The 22,821-nt window shown below is 40.8% G+C and overlaps 1 protein-coding gene across 1 annotated transcript in view; it reads right to left on the bottom strand.

Annotated features, from left to right (window-relative positions):
• Window positions 1-3,573, bottom strand: part of RNF222 (ring finger protein 222) — a 45,124-nt gene extending 41,551 nt beyond the window's left edge. Inside the window, exon 1 of the mRNA XM_073559696.1 lies at window positions 3,240-3,573. The gene's annotated coding sequence lies outside the window, so the exon portion shown is untranslated. The remainder of the gene's footprint in view (window positions 1-3,239) is intronic.
• Window positions 3,574-22,821: the final 19,248 nt, after the last annotated feature.

Here is a 22,821-nt window from a genome sequence, read left to right as displayed (position 1 = left end):
GTCTCTCCATCTCCGTTCACATCTTCACTTATTCTACTTCAAGCAGTCAAACCGAAGAAGGTCCATGTGGGACCAAAACGTTTCTTTTACAGACTGCAGAATAAAGATTATCCATAAGATATACTGTAAGTTGTGTGCCAAGTATTTCTTGCTATTTACTGGGTTTGGGTAACCTACTTGAGCACCTCCACAGTTGTGCCACGTTATATATTTATATATTGAATATTGCCCCAGACACCCAAGAGATTTCCACCAGGACTACTCAAGGCCATATCATCTGAGCCAAGAGAATATGGGAACAAAAACTATCTGTCACTACTTTCAATAACCACTTTCCATATGCCCTAAATAATAACAGCGATTTTCCCTGATCGAGAACTTCTTTTAGTAGAGTCAGTTCTCTGGTGTCAATAACAAACATCAATTTTAAGGGGCAATGATTAACAGATCACCTTTTCTGCGGTAAGGACCTCATGTAAAGGGTTTTTTCAAAGCAGACAACCCACTGAACCCTTAAGCCATTTCATTATTGACACGGGTGGACTATGCAGAAATCAAAACTTCACAGTCCAAGCATTAGTAAAATTGTTAAAACTTCTATGACCTCCTTTTGGTCCTGTCACAGAATGAAAAGAGAGTCCTCAAGAGAGTCAAATGCTGGCACTCAAGAGACAGTATGGAAAGATGTCATAGACCGAAAACAACATACTGTATAGAGGCAAACAGATGGCTTACCTAAGAATTACCTCCTTTGATGGTCCAATGTTCAAACATGAAATTTTACAGCTCTTTTTTTGCTGCATTTTTTTCTGTGGCAAAAACGCTGCATTTTACAAAGTAAATGTATTTTCAAAAATGTCATGCACACGCTTTTTTTCCTTGCGCTTTTTTAAATCTTCGGCATGTGAATTCTTTCAGCATTTTTGCAGTGTTTTGCACATATTCTAATTAATAGGTAAAAAATGCAAGCAAAAACACAGCAAAAACACGCAAACTTTATGTAGCGTTTTTCCTGTCAATATTCAGGGAAAAAAACGCTCCAAAGAATCCACTGATAAAAAACCCTGGTTCTTCAGTTATAATAGTGGAGAGAGTAGAGTGACATATGGTCTGTCATGTAATAACTCCTTCATGTACGTGTCTAGTAAGTGCCACATGATTAGGCAACGTTCCAGAACCATTCATCAACTATTGAGCCAAAACACTAATTTTACAGTGAATCATCACTTAAAAAATAATCAAGGCCATGTGTCTAAAACTCCACATACAATAATAGTATCAGAAACCTAGAGTGTAACGTTAACCCGAAGCTAAAAGAAATTACAATGTGAGGAACATGGATGAAGTTCTTCCGGTTGGACTTCAGAGAAGTCTCACATTCTCCTTCTTTGAGGAGGATTAAGGATAATATTAATAACAACATGCTAAGTAACAATGTGTACCTCATGATAACAGTGGATGTACTATAAACATTGCAGTATAAAAGATATCTACAGGAAACGACTCCTAACAATTCACAATGGTACAATCGTTAATCCCGACCCTCTATATTATCCTCTCCCAAGGACAATTTAGCAGTGAGCTGAAAGTCAACCAAAATTAACATCACAAAGCTGGGTGGTTTCTGTCTTCTGGAGGAGGAACACACATTATTTGATCATGGATAATAAAGAAAGTCTCAGTTACTTAGATCAATAGATTAATGTTGGCCCAGTGATGGTTCAGAAGATCAGCTGATGGCTCTCTCTCTCCTGACTCCTTTATATACAGGAGAGCTCACTCTGTGGGACAGCTGCCAGACTCCTCTGGTTGGTGGCTTATCTCAAGAAGAACAAAATATTGAAGTATGAAATCAGTCATGTTGAATCCTTATCTCCCTTGACAGTAGAAGCAAATTGTTGTGTTTGTCCGACATTAATCTGTGTACATTGGCATACTAGAGGTTCCCCATTAGAAATCCAAGGGACCAGGCCAATCTTTCTCTCAACATCATGTGTTGTGGGAGAGTCAGGAGGACATTAGAATTTTGCCGATCCCTCAGATATAGGCGGGTTCTACTGTCTTTAGCCTAATGTAAGTGGCAGCCTTAAAAGTGCTCGTACAATTTCATGAGGTGTCATACCAACTCTTGCTCATCCGATAGATATTACTTCCAACTAGAGTCACGCACACATGTGTTAAAGCAATAAGCTACTGCCATATATCTCTGGTGGTGGTTCAACTTCCATGAGAACAAAAGGATTGGACATTAAAACTAAACATACCAAAGCCTTCTCACCCCTGACATAACCTGAGAAATGCGAGACCACCATATACATAGCTGGCTGGGTTCATGCCCTAACCCTAAACTGAAGTAAATGGACAAACTCAACGTCTGTAGTACTTGAAGTTTGGGGGGCAATTGATTTTTAGTTGCTTATTGGAGCCACTTTAAAGACACTATAAGAAAATTGTATATCCTTCCCAGCATCATGTCTCTTACATCAGTAACGCATAGATGAATTTTATAGCAGCTTGTATTCTGACAATGAACCATCAGTCCCATTTGAGAAGAATAACAAGAATACAGACTGCCATGAAAAGCATTTATTTATTGGATGTTCTGGCGTAATAGCAAAACGTTAGTAACAGTCTGTAAATGTGAGAGATATTAGCTTCATATCAAAATAATGATTATTATTAACAATTTAATAATAGTAATGAAAATACAAACTACAAAAATAATATTTAAATTTATTGCAATTATTATTTAAATGATATATTAATGACAATAAAAAATATAATTTTCATTATTCCTAACTATTACAAATCTATTTTTACTAAACTTTTTTTGCTATGTTAATTAAAGATAAAATATTTATGTAACTTGTTGTAGTAAATTATATTGACTAAATCTATAATTAAAAAAATAATATATCACTTGCAATCAAATATACTAAAAGAATAGCTGTATATATAGTTTCCTTTATATTAAAATATCATACCTAAATGTGTAATAATAATAACTACAACAATACGATGTAAACTGGTGATACAAATTATTATAATGAATAACTATAATGATAAATTTTTGCAGTAAAATATATAAATAAAAGAACAATAGAAATAATAAATGTAAAATAAATTTTAAGTATTCATGATGGTAAAAAAAGAAGAGCCTCATAAAATGCCTAATTAATTAGATAATACATAATAAACGTAGGCAGGTACAATACATTATGAAATGTGGTATACAGCACCTGAGCGCTGACTCCGCTGTCACACTATAGGAACATGTGGAGCTCTGTCTCAGCTTCATCTGATAAACTCTTTTCCAGTTCTGAGATTTTTGTCAGTCCTTCGGCTCCACCTCACTGCTGGATTACAGGGGTGCGGCCTGTATTGTTGGCCATATGTGTAGTACTCAGATGTGGAGTACAATAGTTATACACTGGGTGGAATCAAAAGTTGATGCCTGACAAGCTTTAGGGGAATCTGAAAAATTGTGAATTTCTAAAAAATATCAGGAGAGAAATCGGAGATGATAGTGAAAAAAACATATCATGAGCTAGAAATCAGGGCACGTTAGCTGCATAGAGGTATATATACACTGCTCAAAAAAATAAAGGGAACACATAAACAACAGAATATAACTCCAAGTAAATCAAACTTCTGGGAAATCAAACTGTCCACTTAGGAAGCAACACTGATTGACAATCAATTTCACATGCTGTTGTGCAAATGGAAAAGACAACAGATAGAAATTATTGGCAATTATCAAGACACCCTCAATAAAGGAGTGGTTCTGCAGGTGGGGACCACAGACCACATCTCAGTACCAATGCTTTCTGGCTGATGTTTTGGTCACTTTTGAATGTTGGTTGTGCTTTCACACTCGAGGTAGCATGAGACAGACTCTACAAACCAACACCATTGGCTCAGGTAGTGCAGCTCATCCAGGATGGCACATCAATGCATGCTGTGGCAAAAAGGTTTGCTGTGTCTGTCAGTGTTGTGTCCAGAGGCTGGAGGCGCTATGAGGAGACAGGCCAGTACTCCAGGAGACGTGGAGGGGGCCGTAGGAGGGCAAAAACCCAACAGCAGGACCGCTACCTCAGCCTTTGTGCAAGGAGGAACAGGAGGAGCACTGCCAGAGCCCAGCAAAATCACCTCCAGCAGGCCACAAATGTGTATGTGTCTGCAAAACAGTTAGAAACCGACTCCTTGAGGATGGTCTGAGGGCCGGACGTCCATAGATGGGGGTTGTGCTCACAGCAGCAGACGCCGTCATGACACACTGTACAGTATATTATTCTTCCCGTGTATGGTGGTGATGCCAGCAGTGTATTGCATTTTTAGTTATGAAATAAATAATACCGCAATACAATGCTTATGATTGAAAGGGCCATTCAAGATTTTGAAAAAGACCTTAAAACAGCGAATGTAATAAAAAATTAAATTACAGGCTCACATGGTAAATTGTTCAAAGCAATTATGGGTCTTAATTTACTGTTCTGCATTGTTGGAATGCTAAGTAGCTGGAGCCAATCACTGGTCATTGGAGTATTGACACGTGACCACTGAAGCCAGCGATGGCTGCCGTGTGCACTAGAAGGTCATCTGGACGTCACTGCAGGACAGCTATCTAAGGGCACCCATACTCATACACAGAAATGCTCGGCTTGCCTGAGCGTTGTGTTCTCAGAGAGCCGCTGACAGACTCCTCTGAGGTCTTACTGGGTTACAGAAAGATTGACCGTATCCTTCTCTCACATGACAAATTCTTTTTTCCACGATCATATGAAGCCGAGGTATCTCTACTTGCTCCTTCCACTTCTGGAAGATACGTTTGTGCAGGTGGTGAATGTGGCAAGAAGAGTCCTTCAAAGGCCTGATCAAGACGAGTATATAAAAAAAATTGTGAGAATTTCATCCAGAAAACTTGGATGTTTTGCCAAGCGCTCGTATGTTCGCTATGATAAAGCCTTCGTCAAAAATCTTTCACGGTGGATTATTTCTGTGATAACAAACCGATCAGCAGTCTCAAATTAGACATACCCAATCAACATCTCCCCTGAAAATCAGTTGTCCAAATACACATTGGATTGATGGCCAATCCCTAATATATTAATTAATATATAATAGATATTGTCAATGGACGCTGATCTTAGTCTAGTTTGTATGGGGGGGGTTATCGCACCACATACTCCCAGTTAACCCAATGAAACATTGTCCACTTCCTTGTGGCTCTTTAGGGTGATCGCCACTTTCAGGAGACTAGTTTGAAATAGAGTCTACTCTCTGGTGCATCAATTCTGCCACCCATTCTGGGTAAACAAATAGAGCTGTGTTCACATTCTCATGGCTCAATGGGATGATGTCTACTTTGAGTTGACTCACTAGAACAGAGTCTACTCTCTCTGGTTACTCTATAATTATGACTCCAATCTCAGGTAACCCATTAAAGCTGTCTCCAATTTCTTCTGACTCAACTGGATGATGTCTACTCTGGTGGAGATGGTGCCCTCTCTGAGAGATCCAACGACACAGTGTTATGCTCCTGTTGATCCTTTGTTTGCTGGTTAAACCTTCGTCTGCTATAAGCTTAACGAACTTCCCTCAGGATTTGTTCTTATTATGCTGCAGCAATATGTTGGACTGGTTAGACTTTCAGTTCCAGTGTTTGTCCACACCCTCGGCTCTGTGTGTTCTACTCCATTTGCCTGCCATCCAGCTTTACCCCGTGGTCCTGGACCTCGCTGTTCCACATGCCATCCTCCATGTACTGTCCGTTGTGCCAACACTTTCGGTACCTGTGTTCACCCTTACCTGCGGCTTAGTGAATCCACCTCACCAGGTGAGTCCGAGCACACAGTGTCTAATTGTTATTGTCTCTATTGGATAGTTTCCTATTTTTTCCGCTGAGATTCTAACCTTTCTGTGTTGCAAAAAATGCAAGTTGTGAAGCAAAAATCTGGGCGAGCATTAGGGGTGTGTGATTTCATGGGGTGAGTCAGCTGCCCTTGATGTAGGAGGCGCATAAATGTCCCTGTTACCAGATACTTAAAACCACTATGAATAGCAAAATTCATTGCATAGCAGTTTTATTTAGATTTTGCACAGCAGCATTACATATGAGGCTGTTATTTGGTCACGGTATGTTGGCATTATTTGAGCTCTATATTGTGACACTGTACAGTATATTATTTTTCCCACGTATGGTGATGGTGGCAGCACCAGCGTATTATATTTTTGGAAAGGAAATAATACCACAATATTGTGCTTTTAAATGGCAGGGTTTGCTACAAAAAAGGCATGAAAACAAACTAACTTACGGTATACTCACTTGTTGAATCTCTCACAGATCCAGCGCCGCCAGTCCAGTGATCCCTCAATTGGCCAGTTATTCAACAGCCTGGATTCACCATTAGAGCCAACATCATCTGCTGGTGAAGGGTTGGCAGATCCCCATAAACATATGATTGTTGACCGATCCTTCCAAAATTGGCGGATTTCAACAACTTTTATCCAATGTGTATGATAATCTTAAATTGGCAAGACCACAAGAGCTGCATTGATATCTTGTGAGGGAATTTACAAAGTGTGCAATATCCACTGTTTTGTGGTCACTTTTTTAACATCTTTAAAGGGTAACCATCATTTTAATATTTATTTCAGAAATCAATAGTAGAGATGAAAATAAAAAACTTTGTAACATATCTTCTCAGTGAAGTCTGCTTCTTTCTCCTCCAGGACTGATCATTTATTTTAAAAATTATCAATTCACAGATAAAATCTGTCTTCAATGAAAACAGACTTTAGCCATAAATTGAGAGTGTAAGAACAATCCAGGAGGAGAAAGAAGCAAATTATTCTGATAAGATATATTACAAAGCTTTTTATTTTCATGTATACTATTGATTTAAGAAATATAAATTAAAACTGCAGTTACTCTTTAAAGGGAATCTGTCAGTAGGATCAACCCGTCTATATGGGCATGTAGGTCATAGGAAGCTAAATAGATTGATACTTTGAAATGTGCTATCTGATGTCTTATTCCAGAGTAATTCATAATTTTGCATAATACGTAAATGTGCTGTTAAGATCTTTTGAGCCGGACATTGATCTCCCTGAGAATCTGCTTCAAGAACTTATTTTAAATGTTATGAGACGTTACCAGTGTGAGACATATAAAGACTGACAGTCTGCTCATCTATGTCTTTCACTGGTAACGCCGCCAGATATCAAGGTATCAGGGCATTACTGCCCTGACTGGCGTATGGGGCCCGATGATCAGAGGGGGCCCGCATCGAGCACAGTCTCTTCTGCTCACCGGGCCCTAGCGGCAGGCTTCTGCCAGTGCAGAAACTGAACCTGCGTCTGGTTTTTTTTAGCTGCATATCCCCTTAAAAGTGACCCTATCTTGTTCCGACCCATACAGCCAGCTTCAGCTAAGACTTTCCAATACTCTCCGATTTGACCTTTGTTAGTAAAGCAGTAAAATGTTTCTACATTATGATATGTGTATTAAACAGAAAAATCCGTGAGTGCTGTCATGGCCGTAGCTACGAGGTTAATACGTTTTATATCACGTCTATCTGATGTCACATCAATAACGCTATGTTTTATGTTTGGTTACATTACAGATAGAATGAGAGATTGGAGCTATTGCCAAATGTATAAAAGATAAAAACATTAGGTAAGGTGGAAAATGCAATAGAATGAGATTGTTTTCCAAGATTAATGTAGATTCTACATCTCTATGTGAGATATGGAGTCAAAGTCCAGCCCTAGGTTCATTAAGGAGCACAAACTGGAAGTATTGGATGCTCTATCTTAGAGGGGATTTTTGGAAAGGGTTTACAACTATCCCACTAGTTATTCAAGGAATATAAAGCATCTCAATAGCTTTTTAGAGAATAGTTCCTATCACATGCTTTCTGAGTCGCCTGAAAATAATTGTTATCCTACTGAGTCACTGTAAGTTTCACATCATCCCACTGGATCACCAGCCATGGCATGTTATCCCACTGAGTCAACATAGAATAATTGCAACCTCAATGTAAGGTTTAAGAAACTATTCCATTGACCCACTAGAGATCAGACTCTGTGTCAGTTGGCCACTCGGAGAGGGACAAATGCCTTCCAATATTTTGGATTATCATATAATTAGACCATGTTGAATTATATGCGTCAGATACCCTTATTTCTTGAACAAACACTTAAGGCTATGTTCACACTAGGTGTTTTTACAGCATTTTTTAATGCAAATTTTCAGCTGCGTTTTACAGTACCAGCAAAGTCTATGAGATTTCAGAAATCTCATGCACGCACCTTGTTTTTTTTTGTCATCAGTATTTTGTGCTTTTCATGTTTGTTTTTTTTGCACAATAGAACCTGTCACTTCTTTCAGCGTTTTTCCAGCATTTTTCACCCCTTGAAAGTAATGCATGGTAAAAAATAGTGCTGAAAATCCGCACCAAAAAAACGCAGGTATCAGGTTTTGCTGCTTTTTTTTGGTCCAAAGCCCTATTAAGTAGAATGAGATTTTTTTCTACACTAAACTTTATCAGCATACATAAGAGACAAATGTGGCATGACAAATACGCAGGAAATAAAAACACAAAAAAGGAGAGAAAAACCAAGGAAACACAGTTTTTTTTCTGCAGCTTCTTCTTTTCTGCAGAAAGGAAAGCCTGCAGACAGAGAAAAAACACTGAAAAAAAGCCTAGTGTGTTTCCTATGAGAGAAGGAAACTGTTGTAGTTTAGGAAGACAAAGGTCCTTCAAAAGAGATGTTCTGTCTCAATATTTTTGCATATTCCAACTGAATACTTACCAACATGTCAATGCTCCAAATCTGAACATTCAAACCCTAAGATGCCCATGACCACCCTAAATAATAAAGGAACACCCACTCAAACTGCACCCTGTTGTGGCTCTGTTTACAGAACTGTCCTGGCAAAATCAGCACTGATTGTAAGGATATGTTCTCCCCTCCAACTCCTATGCTACACAATAACCAAATTTATATGGAGATGGACTTGACCAAAAAAAAAAGATTACAGACCCTTTCATTTACTAAAGTTTTCCCATCTTGCCATGATCTTCGTATTCCTGTTAGGGCCCTCCACACGCTTTAGACTAATGTGGGCTAAACCAGCTAATATCAACAGGTTCAGCCAGGGCCGGACTGGCCATCTGGCAATTCTGGCAAATGCCTGAAGTGCCTGTCTGGTCGTGGGATGCCTTGTCTCCTATGTTGTTAACAGAATCGGTGTCCTCAAGACACCCATACTGTTAAGAGTTGTGACGGAGCACAAAGTCGCAGACTCCGTCACTTACCCCAGCATGCCCCAGGTATCATTATAAATATTGGTCTTGCAGTAAATCTTGCTTTCCTCCATCCAGGGAAATATTAGTAATAAATCCCCTTCTGGTGCTTGGAAACGGGGACAACATGGGCCTGTGTGATTACGAATGCCAGGGCTGTATTACAGTCCCAGTCTGTACCTGGGTTCAGCCAATGGTTTAATGTGTATGGAGGTGCCAGACGACTGATGCTCGGGAGAGATATCGATGGCTCGTGTTAGCCGAGCAAGTACTCCAGTGTTTGGGAGAGTCAGCTGAGAAGGCTATCAGACAATCGGCCGAAGCATCATTTGGCCAAAGACCCATCTAATGATCTAATGTATATGGCCAGCTTTAGACTAGCACTTTCACACTAAAACAAAACAATGGGTGGTATTGGAACTGGAGAAGACCCCAAACCCATTAAGAAACTTTAATTGGATCCAACCTGCTGACAAACTACAAAACACTATGCATTGTTACTGAAATTTGCCCTAAAATTTAGGATAAATTAGTACAGTCCACAAAATATATAATCCACTGTTGTGTAGTGACCACTCTGTCCGCTAGGGGGTGCTGTGTGGATGTCCTAGGAGAGAGGATGAATGGCAGATTCCTGAATGGCCTTTATGTATCTCAAGGTGGATGGCCTTGAGATGGAGACTTATGTGTTTGTTGATCAGCAGTGATACTGCTGAGGTGCTGTTTCAATGTATCAGGGAGAAGTCTCCAGGTAGCTGGGGAGACGGGCTGACCCAGTTACCTACAAACCCACCCAGGGGGTGTTTAAGTACGCTATTGTAAAGTGTGTATGAGTGGTTGAAGGACCTGTGATGAGGTCATAGCCATGTGACCCGGTGGGCGTGGCTACGGACCATATAAGGTGGCCAGGGTAGGTCACATGGAGTGAATGCCTGGACCTGGTTGGTCCGTTTTGGAAGGTTCCATCTGAGAGAGATGGGGCTGCCTTCTGACAGCAAGTGAACGCTGTGTTGAATAGCTGCACGTGCCTGGTAACTCCCTGGAGGTCATGGACGTCTGCAGCCTGGTTAAGGAACCATGAGTGAACCCTGATGGGTGAGATAACAGGCTGAAGAGCCTGTGTATGCACAACCTGTGTGACCACAGGGATTACAGAGCTGAACCCTGTCATGGACGCTATGCTGATTAAGTGAAGTTTATGTTACTGCTGTGGGTTTATGATGCCTAATAAACCGCATGGACTATGATTGTTTTATGGAAAACCCGTGCTGGATCTGGTTTTGTGGCTGCTAAGCGAGCATCCCCTACTTGAATGACAGCGCTACCTTACACCACTTACTACCATATTTTTCACCACAGCATTCCCCTCAGGCCTTTCCAGAGAAGCATTTCCCAGTTGGCAGCCAGTAGATGATCATCACTTCATCCTTATACTTTTGGATTCTACCCTGCCTGCATTTGATGATCCCAGGATTTGTAAACTGTTTATGTAATTTTCTTCCCATAGCTAGGTCTTGTGTGACCTGTTTGTATCGCCTTCTCTCAAAACACAAAAAAGTAATAAAAAGTGATTAAATATAATATAACATTGTGTCAGAACTATAAATACTTAGGAAGAAGCATTGCTTCATAATTTTGTGTGATAAGAACAGTAACTAGTTTTATTAAAGGTCAAAGTTTATTAATAATATCATCAGTTTCAGAAATCTCTGAGTTATGTTATCTCCCTATACTGTATATCATGGAACTATATCAGAAGACTGTAGGGTCATGAGATACCACCACCAGCTAGTTGGAGAATGTAGAAAGTCCATCATAGCAGCACTGTATATGTGAAAGTTTCCTGGGTTGGTGCTACTGTTGGCATGTTTTACCTGCTAACCTGCTATAATATCCAGTGGTGTATTGTGAATATTTTTTAAATAAATTGGTTATGAATACAAGTCCGGGTGTATTACATACCTGTGTAACTAATTGGATGTAATTTTTATATACCAGAACAGATAGCACGTTACAACGGTTGCTGTCATTTTAGATTTATGCTATATTCCTGTGACAGCGACAATGGTATAAATATTAGTCTGAATTATACACAAGGCACAATTTGTTATCTCTACACAACTACCAAACGATACTTCCTCATATGTAAAAAAAAAAAGGAACTATTACTATTATACTGCCACCTGTGGATAATATAGCTACTATAATACTGGTCCTTATGTTCAAGATCATAACTACTATAATACTGGTCCTTATGTTCAAGAATATAACTACTATAATACTGTCCCTTATGTACAAGAATATAACTGCTATAATAATACTGCCCCTATATACAAGAATATAACTACTATAATCCTGTCCCTATGTACAAGGTGTGGTGCGGTAACCTCTGTTAAAGCTAGGGTGCGCTGTATATGCTACTCAGAATATGCATGTGGGCGTGTGTCTGAATGCCCAGGATAAAGCCTGTATGTGTGGCTGTATGAAATAGGACCTGTAGTGAGGTCATGACCATGTGATCCATACCTCACATGTGGGTGTGGTCACGTACCATATAGTGTGACTGAGGTCTGGTCACATGGGTTGTGTGTTTGATCCTGAGTGGTCAGAGTGCAAGGTCCTGGAAGGCCTGTGTGTGTTGGAAGTGTCGGGGACTGAACTTCCTGGAAGAGCACATGGAAAGGCCCAGACCTGGTAGAGTCCGTGACGGCTCTGCATAGGGGAGCTACTGCCCGGCTGCGGGTCTGAAACTGTAGACGGCCTAGTGAGCAAGGCTCTGTCCGGAACGGTGATCCCAGTGCGGCTGCTTCCCTGATATCCCGTGATGAATGAACTGTGAGCAACGCTGACCGGGGTCATTAAGAGACTTTGTGCTTTATGTGGTAATGCTGCATGTTTAACGGACGTTGTACTGGAAGCTACATGCTATTATGTTCATGAAGAGCGGTTTATGCTGATGTCTAATTAACCAAATGAACTGTTTAACCCAGAGTGTCCCCGCGTATGCCTCAAAGACCGGCCAAGCGAGTAAATCCCCGTCCACTCATGTGGTGGATCTCTACAATGAACTACTATAATACTGTTCCTATGTACAAGAATATAGCTATTATAATCTGTCCCTAGGTACAAGAATATAACTACTATAACCCTGTCTCTATGTATAAGAATATAACTGCCATAATACTACCCCTATGTACAAGAATATAACTACTTTAATACGACTCCTATATACAAAAATATAGCTACTACAACACTGCTCCATATGTACAAGAATATAACTACTATAATCCTGTCCCTATGTACAAAAACATAACTACTATAATACTGCCCCTATGTACAAGGATATAACTACTATAATACTGCCCCTATATACAAGAATATAACTATTATAATACTGCCCCTATCTACAAGAATATAACTACTATAATACTGCTCCTATGGACAAGAATATAACTACTTTAATACTGTCCCTATCTCTTTAATGCGCGACTCACAGCAATACACAGCACACATTATCCTCCGCATCGCAGCCAGGAACCATATCCTCCAGATTACACTCGATAAACATGCCAGTCCACCTCTGTATCGTAACCGGGCACAGGACAGTCTACCTCCGGTTCACAGCTGGGCTCAAGACAGTCCACCTTCTAGACCTGTTGCCGTGGCCGACTGCACCACCGTGTACGCTGTGGTTGCCTGGCCTTTCAGCTCCCTTGGCTGTTTGGCTCTGCTTGCCTGTGTTGCCGCACACAAGTGGAGCTCTGCAGAGCCTTCTGCTCTGCACTCTGGCAAACACCAAACTGACACTGACCCTGACGCACCCAAACCCTTTACTACAGGGCTTTTAACTGGAAACTGTGACCGTAGGCCACATGGAAAACCTGGGCCGAGAATGAAACGGACTGCACCACTACCATTCTGTAGTCGGTTTAAAAACACAAAAGCTCAAAGCAGGTTTTCTCTAAATCTGCCTTGAACAACTAGCATGTCCAAGACCTATACTCAACTTTTTATTCCGCATTGCAATCACTGCTACACCTGTGACTGCAGTGCACTCCCATGGCCTCAATACACCTCTGGGCACATCCTGTATGGAACACACAGTTACCCTCACATTTAACACCAGTCACTGCCTCACATACCCCCTCTCTCTGTTGAAACCTGTGGTGTTGAACACTTGTCACCCCACATGGGCACGTGAGAGGGCATCTGCATGACCCTGTGACACCCCCGCCCGACACTTTACTGAGAAACCCAAAGTAGGGATCGGAACCATTGGTTGACGCAAGCATCCCTCCCCTGTGCCTTTTTCCTCTATACTTAGTTACGTGACCACCCTCCTCCCCATTCTCCGTTGCAGAAGACACACCCACTTTCCTCACTAACAGTAGATTTGGGACAGTTTTGGGTGGTCTTGACATTGTTTATTTAGGGTTCACTGAAGTGATGGCCAAGAAACCAGCACGGTGCAGGGAGACTACCGTACACAAGATGAGTTGCAAACAACAAAGAGTAAATTTATTGGAAGGCAAGGATTGAAGTGGATGAGGAAGGTGCAAACAGGGGTATGCAATGGCAAAAGATAATTTACAAGAGTTGTATTCTTTAGCTGGGCCGTCAAATAGCATAGAATGATGCTACTCTACGTATAGCCTCCCTGGCCTCTACTAAGCAGGCCACACGGATGCTGTGTTCTGTCTGTTGAAGCCTACACTAGGCCTTGACATGTGCACAAAACAGGAACAAACTCACGGTGATGTTGGGAACTCAGATCCAGTCCCGGGGGGCCCCCAACAGTCTAGTATGGTGGTGCGCACGGCTCTCTGCCAGCTCTGTGAAACGTGGTCTTCTCCTTGCTTCCTGGGTCCTCCTTGCTTCTGGGTCCGGGAGGTGCTCATGGAAACTGTAAATCCCTTTCTCAGTATCTTCGTGGCTTCTCAAACTAGAACAGGACCGCCACCCTTGCTACACCCGAAGAGTCTGTCCAATTTCACGAGTTCACTCCGTCCCAGGCTGTGGGACCTCTTTCACAGCTACACGCACAGACGTTCCCCTGCAACAGCTTCAGCTCACACGGTCTCAAGGCTCAACCCCTTCCCTGAGCACAGGGCAGTTTCATTAACACAGTCTATTGCAGGAGAGAACAGAACATTCCATCACACCAGACAAGGGGGTGCTGTCTCTTAAAGTGGCATCGTGTTCCTTACTGTCCATAACTGCACCACCCCCCTACACACTAACCCTTGCAGCTCATCCTGTCACCTAAGTACCTGCCTGTCTTCGTGACCTTGGTACCATTTCCTCTGTACCATTACCCTTGCCTCGATGACTATGTCCCGCCGAAACACCGAGGTCTGACCCGGCAACTCTGGGCATACATCCGTACCACGTCGCACCCGAACGCGAGCCTTCCGATGCTACTGTCCAGCGGGAGCTTTATTCATTTTACCCCGACCCCTGGCCACATCCTTGGCCTGTGCCAGAGGGTTTCTCATGCATACGTCCCTAGTCACCTCCGCAACCACACACTCCAGGTTTTCTTTTTATTTGTGCGTTTCTGCGTTGGTCCCTGGCACTAAACTATCAGATTCAAGCTATTTCTTTGACCATTGTGGGTTTTTCTGTTATTAAACGAGGGGTACCAATAATTTTGACCACGTGTGTAACTACTATAATACTGCCCCCTGTGTAGAAGAATATAACTACTATAATAATGCCCCTATGTACAAGAATATAACTACTATAATACTGCCCCTATGTACAAGAATATAACTACTATAATACTGCTTCATATGTACAAGAATATAACCACTATAATACTGCCCCCTATGTACAAGAATATAACTACTATAATACTTCCTCTATGTACAAGAATATACCTACTATAATACTGCTCCTATTTACAAAAATATAGCTACTATAATACTGCCTCCTATGTACAAGAATATAACTACTATAATACTGCCTCCTATGTACAAGAATATAACTACTATAATACTGCTCCTATGTACAAGAATATAACTACTATAATACTGCCCATCTATGGATAAGAATATACATTTGACCAGAAAGAAATATTTCATATACTTTACCTAAAATGCTAATTATTTCAGCAATGTCTGTGTGATATTTCAATGCGTTCTAAGTGCTGGGGCTTTATTTCTCCTGCCTCATTGAGTTTGATTTCCAATTTACATGAGTTGGGGTTTCTTCAGTTCAGAGTCATGACTTGTCCGGCAATAACCAGTCTGCAGCCAGATGTAACATATTGTGTTATAAGATAAGGGGCAGATTAGGAGGACCAATAATAAGGGTTTTGATGGTTACCTCCTGTTGGCCGATGACCTCTCCCTAAATGGCATCTGTTGAGTCTAAACATAGCTAATACAATTTATGGTCAGAAAATGTTTAGTAAATATATTCCCAGGTACTATCTCTTACATGTTATGATGTACATAGTAATTTCCAGGAATTATTTCACCAAATACCAAGAAAGATAAAGGGAAAACATTATTTCACAAAATGTGAATTTATAATAAATATTATATAATAAAAGTTGCCTCTGAATGTCTTCTTCAGGATTTCAGGGATTGCTATATATTTTTGTACATATGAGCAGTATTATAGTAGTTATATTCTTGTACATAGCAGTATTATAGTAGTTATATTCTTGTACATAGGAGCAGTATAATAGTAGTTATATTCTTGTACATAGGAGCAGTATTATAGTAGTTATATTCTTGTACATAGGAGCAGTATTATAGTAGTTATATTCTTGTACATAGGAGCAGTATAATAGTAGTTATATTCTTGTACATAGGAGCAGTATAATAGTAGTTATATTCTTGTACATAGGGAGCAGTATTATACTAGTTATATTCTTGTACATAGGGGGCAGTATTATAGTAGTTATATTCTTGTACATAGGGGACAGTATTATAGTAGTTATATTCTTGTACATAGGGGACAGTATTATAGTAGTTATATTCTTGTACATAGGGAGTAGTATTATACTAGTTATATTCTTGCACATAGGGGCAGTATTATAGTAGTTGTATTCTTGTACATAGGGGCAGTATTATACTAGTTATATTCTTGTACATAGGGGCAGTATTATACTAGTTATATTCTTATACATGGGGGCAGTATTATAGTAGTTATATTCTTGTACATAGGGGCAGTATTATAGTAGTTATATTCTTGTATATAGGATCAGTATAGTAGTTATATTCTTGTACATAGGGAGCAGTATTATACTAGTTATATTCTTGTACATAGGGGCAGTATTATAGTAGTTTTATTTGTATATATAGGGGACAGTATTATAGCAGTTATATTCTTATATATAGGGGCAGTATTATAGTAGTTATATTCTTGTACATAGAGGCAATATTATAGTAGTTATATTCTTGTACATAGGGGCAGTTTTAGGCTATGTGCGCACTTTGAGCATTTTCTTGCAGAAATTTCTGCAAGGTTTCTACATCTCTTGGCAGGAAAAACGGTGCAACAAAAACGCTTGTTTTTGAGGCGTTTTTGTATACATTTTTTTATGCGTTTTTGTATAGCAATGAAGGCTTTTTTGAACTAAATATAGATTTTTTTTTTAAAGTTTTGTGTTGTAATTTCTTGGTTCAACACCACCTTTTTCATGCTGATGCAGTAGCATCAGGGTAATGAGATTAGGGCTTGGTGTCAGCAGCTGTCATTGACATCAGAATAGCTGCTGTGTGACAAGGTCCCAATGTCCGCCGAGGTCGTTATACGAATCGCTGCGTCGTTGAGTAGATCTGCCTGTTTGACAGTTTACTAGCGATCATGTAGCGACGCACCAGCGATCCTTACCAGGGCGTATCGTTGTCAGCATCGCTGGTGCATCGCTCATTGTAACAGTACCCTTAGCCCGACACCCTCATTACAAAGCCGAAAAGTAAGCACAAACACACACACATTTCCACCAGCCTATGTAAGAGCATTAACAGAATGAACGTATATAGGCTGTAACTAAACAGCAACTGTTACTTTTAAAGAAAAAATTTTTTTTTAAAAAATTACTTGGGCTCCTGCGTAATTTTAATAACCAGCAGAGGGATAGCCGACGGCTGAGGGCTGATGTTAATATTCTGGGAAGGAGCCAATAGCCATAAAGGTTCCCATGGTGTTAATATCAGCTCACAGCTGTTTGCTTAGCCTTTACTGGCAAGTTTACAGGGGGACCCCAGGAAAAAATAGACATAGGGTCCCCCTATAATATCTAACCAGCAAAGGCTAGGCAAACAGCTGCGGTCTGATATTAATAGCCTAGGAAGGAGCCATGGATATTTTCCCCTCCCAAACTAAAAACATGAGCTCTCAGCCGCCCCAGAAAAGGCGCATCTATAAGATGCTCCAAATCTGGCGCTTAACCTCATTCCATTAATAACGACATAGTATTATTGTATAGACACCCAGAATAAAGTCCTTTATTTGAAATAATGACACAAACTCCTTTAATGAATCTTAATTAAACCATACGTACCGAACGCCTAACCCCTGACGCCAACATCTCCTGGAACAAAAATAAAATAATAAACCACAATATTCGTCATCTGTCCACCAAGAAGATAATCCATAATGTCCCACGACGATCCTGATCACTTTGAGAGCAGTCACATCAGTGATGTGACCGCTCTCGAAGACAGCCGGCGATACACTGACAGGAGGTAATCGCTCCCGCAGTGTATCACTGCGCTGCCGTGAGAGTTCACTAGAGTTCATTAGCTAATCAGCTCCAGTGATCTTCCTTACGGCACCACTGCTGCGCGAGAGCGATTACCTCCTGTCAGTGTATCGCCGTCAGCCGGGTAGAGCAGTCACATCTCCCGATGTGACTGTTCTACACATGAGAGTGCCGTGAGACACTCAGGATTACATACATGGCCTACGGCGAATAGGTGAGTATATGTTGGTTTATTATTTTACATTATTTCTAGAAGACAAGGGCATCGGGGATTTGGTGTTAGGTAAGTATAATGGGTTTTTATTTTTATGTGAATGTGTATGTAATTATTTAACTTTTTTTTTTTAACTGTGAGCACAAGCGCCGACAGATGAGACTACGTCTCCGATCAGCGGCTCCTGCCATCACTGTTATTATTGACAGTAGACGTTCCCGATGGGAGCAGTAGTCTCATCGGCCTACTCCTGTTGACCTACCCCTGTTCACCACTGCGGGTCACTGTCACAGCTGTGGGGTCACGCTGACATCAGACAGCATGACTCAGCAGTTCTCTGACTGATGGTTTTATCAGCGGTAGCGTTACCGCCCATAAGAACTACTGTGCTGGAGTTTCCTACGCTGTCACACAGATGACAGTGTGGGAAACATCTTAGGAAGCCGGTAAAACACAAAACAAAAGTCAGCAAATCCGCAAACATTTTTATACCTGCATTTTTGCTTCGGATTTGACTAACTCAATTGAAGTTAATGCGTGAAAATGCTGCAGAAATGCAAATAGAATTGACATGCTGCAGAAAAAAACCCACTGCAAATACTTAAGGAAAACTACTGATCATGTGCACAACACTTCAGGATTGTCATTGAATAATCTTGCATAAGGTTTCCATAGCATTTTTGGCCATTTCTGAGCAGAAAAAAACGCTGCAAAAATGCATAAAAAATGCACTGTGTGCACATATCCTTATAGTAGTTACATTCTTGGACATAGGGTCAGTATTATATTAGTTATATTCTTGTACATAGGAGCAGTATTATAGTAGTTATATTCTTATATATAGGAGCAGTATTATAGTAGCTACTGTATATTCATGTAAATAGGGGGCAGTATTATAGTAGTTATATTCTTGTACATAGGGGGCAGTATTATAGTAGTTACTGTATATCATTGAATATAGGGGCAGTATTATAGTAGTTTCATGTAAATAGAGGGCAGTATTATGGTAGTTATATTTTAATATAGGGCAGTATTATAGTAGCTATATTCTTATAAATAGGGGGCAGTAATATAGTAGTTATATTGTTGTACATAGGGGGCAGTATTATAGTAGTTATATTCTTGTACATAGGAGCAGTATTATAGTAGTTATATTCTTGTACATAGGGGGCAGTATTATAGTAGTTATATTCTTGTACATAGGAGCAGTATTATAGTAGTTATATTCTTGTACATAGGAGTATTATTATACTAGTTATATTCTTATATATAGGAGCAGTATTATAGTAGCTACTGTATATTCATGTAAATAGGGGGCAGTATTATAGTAGTTATATTCTTGTACATAGGGGGCAGTAATATAGTAGATACTGTATATCATTGAATATAGGGGCAGTATTATAGTAGTTTCATGTAAATAGAGGGCAGTATTATGGTAGTTATATTTTAATATAGGGCAGTATTGTAGTAGCTATATTCTTATAAATAGGGGGCAGTAATATAGTAGTTATATTGTTGTACATAGGGGGCAGTATTATAGTAGTTATATTCTTGTACATAGGAGCAGTATTATAGTAGTTATATTCTTGTACATAAGGGGCAGTATTATAGTAGTTATATTCTTGTACATAGGAGCAGTATTATAGTAGTTATATTGTTGTACATAGGGGGCAGTATTATAGTAGTTATGTTTTTGTACATAAAAATAGATTGCATCTTAATCTACAGCTAATGTATATACAATAGGGCTTTGAGTTTAGTGTCTCTAATTTTGCAGTAAGCACAGATTTATCTTTATAGTGTCGCGTACTGATAGTTACATCCTATATATACACTGGTATTTATATACTGGAAACTTGCTCCTTAAACTGGTCTAACCTGATCTGAGATCATAGTAAGCCCTGTTTCTGCTGACCCCGCCAAGGTCGGCACGTGTTGAACTTGTATGTAAATGCAGTGAGGTATGGCTGAAAGTTACTCAACCGCATTGAGCAATGAACATGTTGAGTGTTTGGAGATGGGGAAGAGTCACATCATTTTTTTGGGTTGTGTCATCCATTCACTGTTTTTGACCCTGGGGCATTTGAAGAAATGAGGTGGCATAAGCACCTTGGCACTTGGGGATGTTTTAATTCCTGGAATATTAACAAAAACTGCATTTCATTATAAGGTGGAAGAGAATAAATGCAGAAAAAATGTGCACAAAGCTGGAGCTGAATGTGGCGGCTATGATATCCTGTGCCTCTCTATTTGCTATGAAACTACAACTCTCAGCATGCCCTGACAGTTGCAGGCTTAAAGTGAACCTGTCAGCGGGATTGTGCTCAGTAAACTACAGTCAGTGTCAAGTCAGTGCCATCATACTGATGAAAATGATACCTTGGTCGATGAAATCCGTCTTGTGGTTGTTGTTTAATCTGTATTTTCAGTTTTGAGTTAATGAGATTCTTGTGCTCCGATGCGGCCTGTGGGGGGTCTTCATGTGGTGCTCTGCTTACATATTCATCTGTATGGACTTAAGACACTGCCCCCTATTTTACATACTGTATATACTATTGTTTGAAAAAAAATAAATAAATAACATTCATTATGCAGGCGGCGGTTTGTTTTTTTTAAATGGACTGAGTTGGTATATTATGTTGACCTATTACCCTTTATGCACATGTATTAATATTATGGTATTAACATATTACCATTTGTATATGTTATGATTGGTTAAATTATACACCATTGTAGTGCCTCATACACCACTTACCGCCAGGCATACCCATCCTTTTTTTCCTGTACTTGTCCTTCCCCATTTTTGTGGGTGTTGTAAGGCAGCACCTATTGTTCATGTTGGGGAACACTCACTTGGCAGCAGATAAACCAATTCCGGCACAGGCTTTTCACATAACACAGTCCATATGGTTTATTATACACGGCATAAACCATAGCAGCATGAAGAAACGATAACAGTCTTACAGCAGACCAAACGAATGTTCATAGTGGAGCTCTGCTCCCTTAACCCTGTGGTCACACAGGCTGTGCTTTGTCCAGCAATCAGGCTTTACAGTCTCAGTTATTTCCCCCTGTCCGGGGTTACTTCTTAGCTGCTTCTCAGTCCTGACGTCCCTTCCCTCTTGGGGACTGTCCAGTACTCACAGGCTATTACACACAGGCCACACACGGTCAGCGGCGTCCACATGTACGCTTCAGGAAGGCAGCACGCCTTCCAGCACGTCGGCTTTCCAGGACCTTTCCACACGGACCAATCAGATCCAGGCACTCACTCATGTGACCTACCCTGGTCACCTTATATGGTCCGCAGCCATACCCACAGCATCACATGGCTATGACCTCATTGCAGGTCATTCAGATTCACAACCACACACATAGGCTTTACTTCAGAAACACGCCCCTGGGTGGGTTTGTAGGTGACTGGTACCACCCGTCTCACCAGCCACCTGGAAGCTCTCCCTGATACACTGTAACAAAAACCTCAGCAGTACCTCTGCTGATTAACACATGTTCAAGCTTCCATCCCAGGGCCAACCACCCTGGGATACATAACGGTCATTTACCATCCTATCTCCATTACCACAATGGATATGCCTGTGTGCATGACCCATACAGCGCCCTCAGCGGTCACTGCACCACAGTGTGTGTGTATATATATATATATATATATGTACATATATATCAGTGACCTGTCATAAGCCCATAAGGATGAATATGTAAGCAGAGCACCACATGAAGACCCCCCACAGGCCGCTCCAGAACAAAAGAATCTCATTAGCTCAAAACTGAAAATAAAGATTAACAACAACCACAAGACAGATTTCAGCAACCAATGTATCATTTTAATAAGTATAACGGCGCCGACCTGACACTGACTGTAGTTTACTGAGCACAATCCTGCTGACAGGTTCACATTAAAAGGGTTGTTTAGGCCTGAGTTATTGATGACCTATCTGTGTGATAGGTAACTGATAGGGTCGGACTGGGGTGTCTGGGTCAAACAAAGGGGAAATTTACTCAAGGGACCCACACAACAGATATATGCAAATAAAAAAAGAGCTTAGTTTCAGTTGGTGTACAGCAGTGGCGGATTAAGTGGACTATGGGCCCGGGGCTGTTCATAAAACCTGGGCCCCTGTACCCCCCTTCCCACCTGAGCGCTGCGGTCCCCGTGCGGGAATTGACAGCCATACGGACCGCAGCACTTGGTTTGCTGCGGGTCCATACGGAAAACCCGCCACCATTCCACCACGTGTGGACATGGCCTAAAAAGACGTTGCACATAAGCTGTAGGCCTACGGCCAATACGCACAAAATCGCCCAACGTGATCCTGGCCATAGGGGATCCACTTTAATGTCCCCACTTTAATTTGAAGTCCCCTTACTTCATCCATTGCAGTCCCCTATCACCCACTCACTTCATCTGCAGTGCCGCTTCATCATTTGCAGCCCCTTATCCCCCCTTCCATTTCATCATGTGCAGTTCCCTTCGCCCCCAACTTCATGTGCAGCCCCACTCCCCCATCATCATGTGCAGTTAATTTTACCCCCACATCATGTGCAGTCCCCCTTACCCC

The sequence above is a fragment of the Dendrobates tinctorius genome, unplaced genomic scaffold (assembly GCF_039654945.1).
Source record: "Dendrobates tinctorius isolate UK_male_01 unplaced genomic scaffold, ASM3965494v1 ptg000014l, whole genome shotgun sequence".
Classification (NCBI taxonomy): Eukaryota; Metazoa; Chordata; class Amphibia; order Anura; family Dendrobatidae; genus Dendrobates; species Dendrobates tinctorius.
Note: the sequence above shows the minus strand (reverse complement) of the source record. Positions and strands in the feature narration are given on the sequence as shown.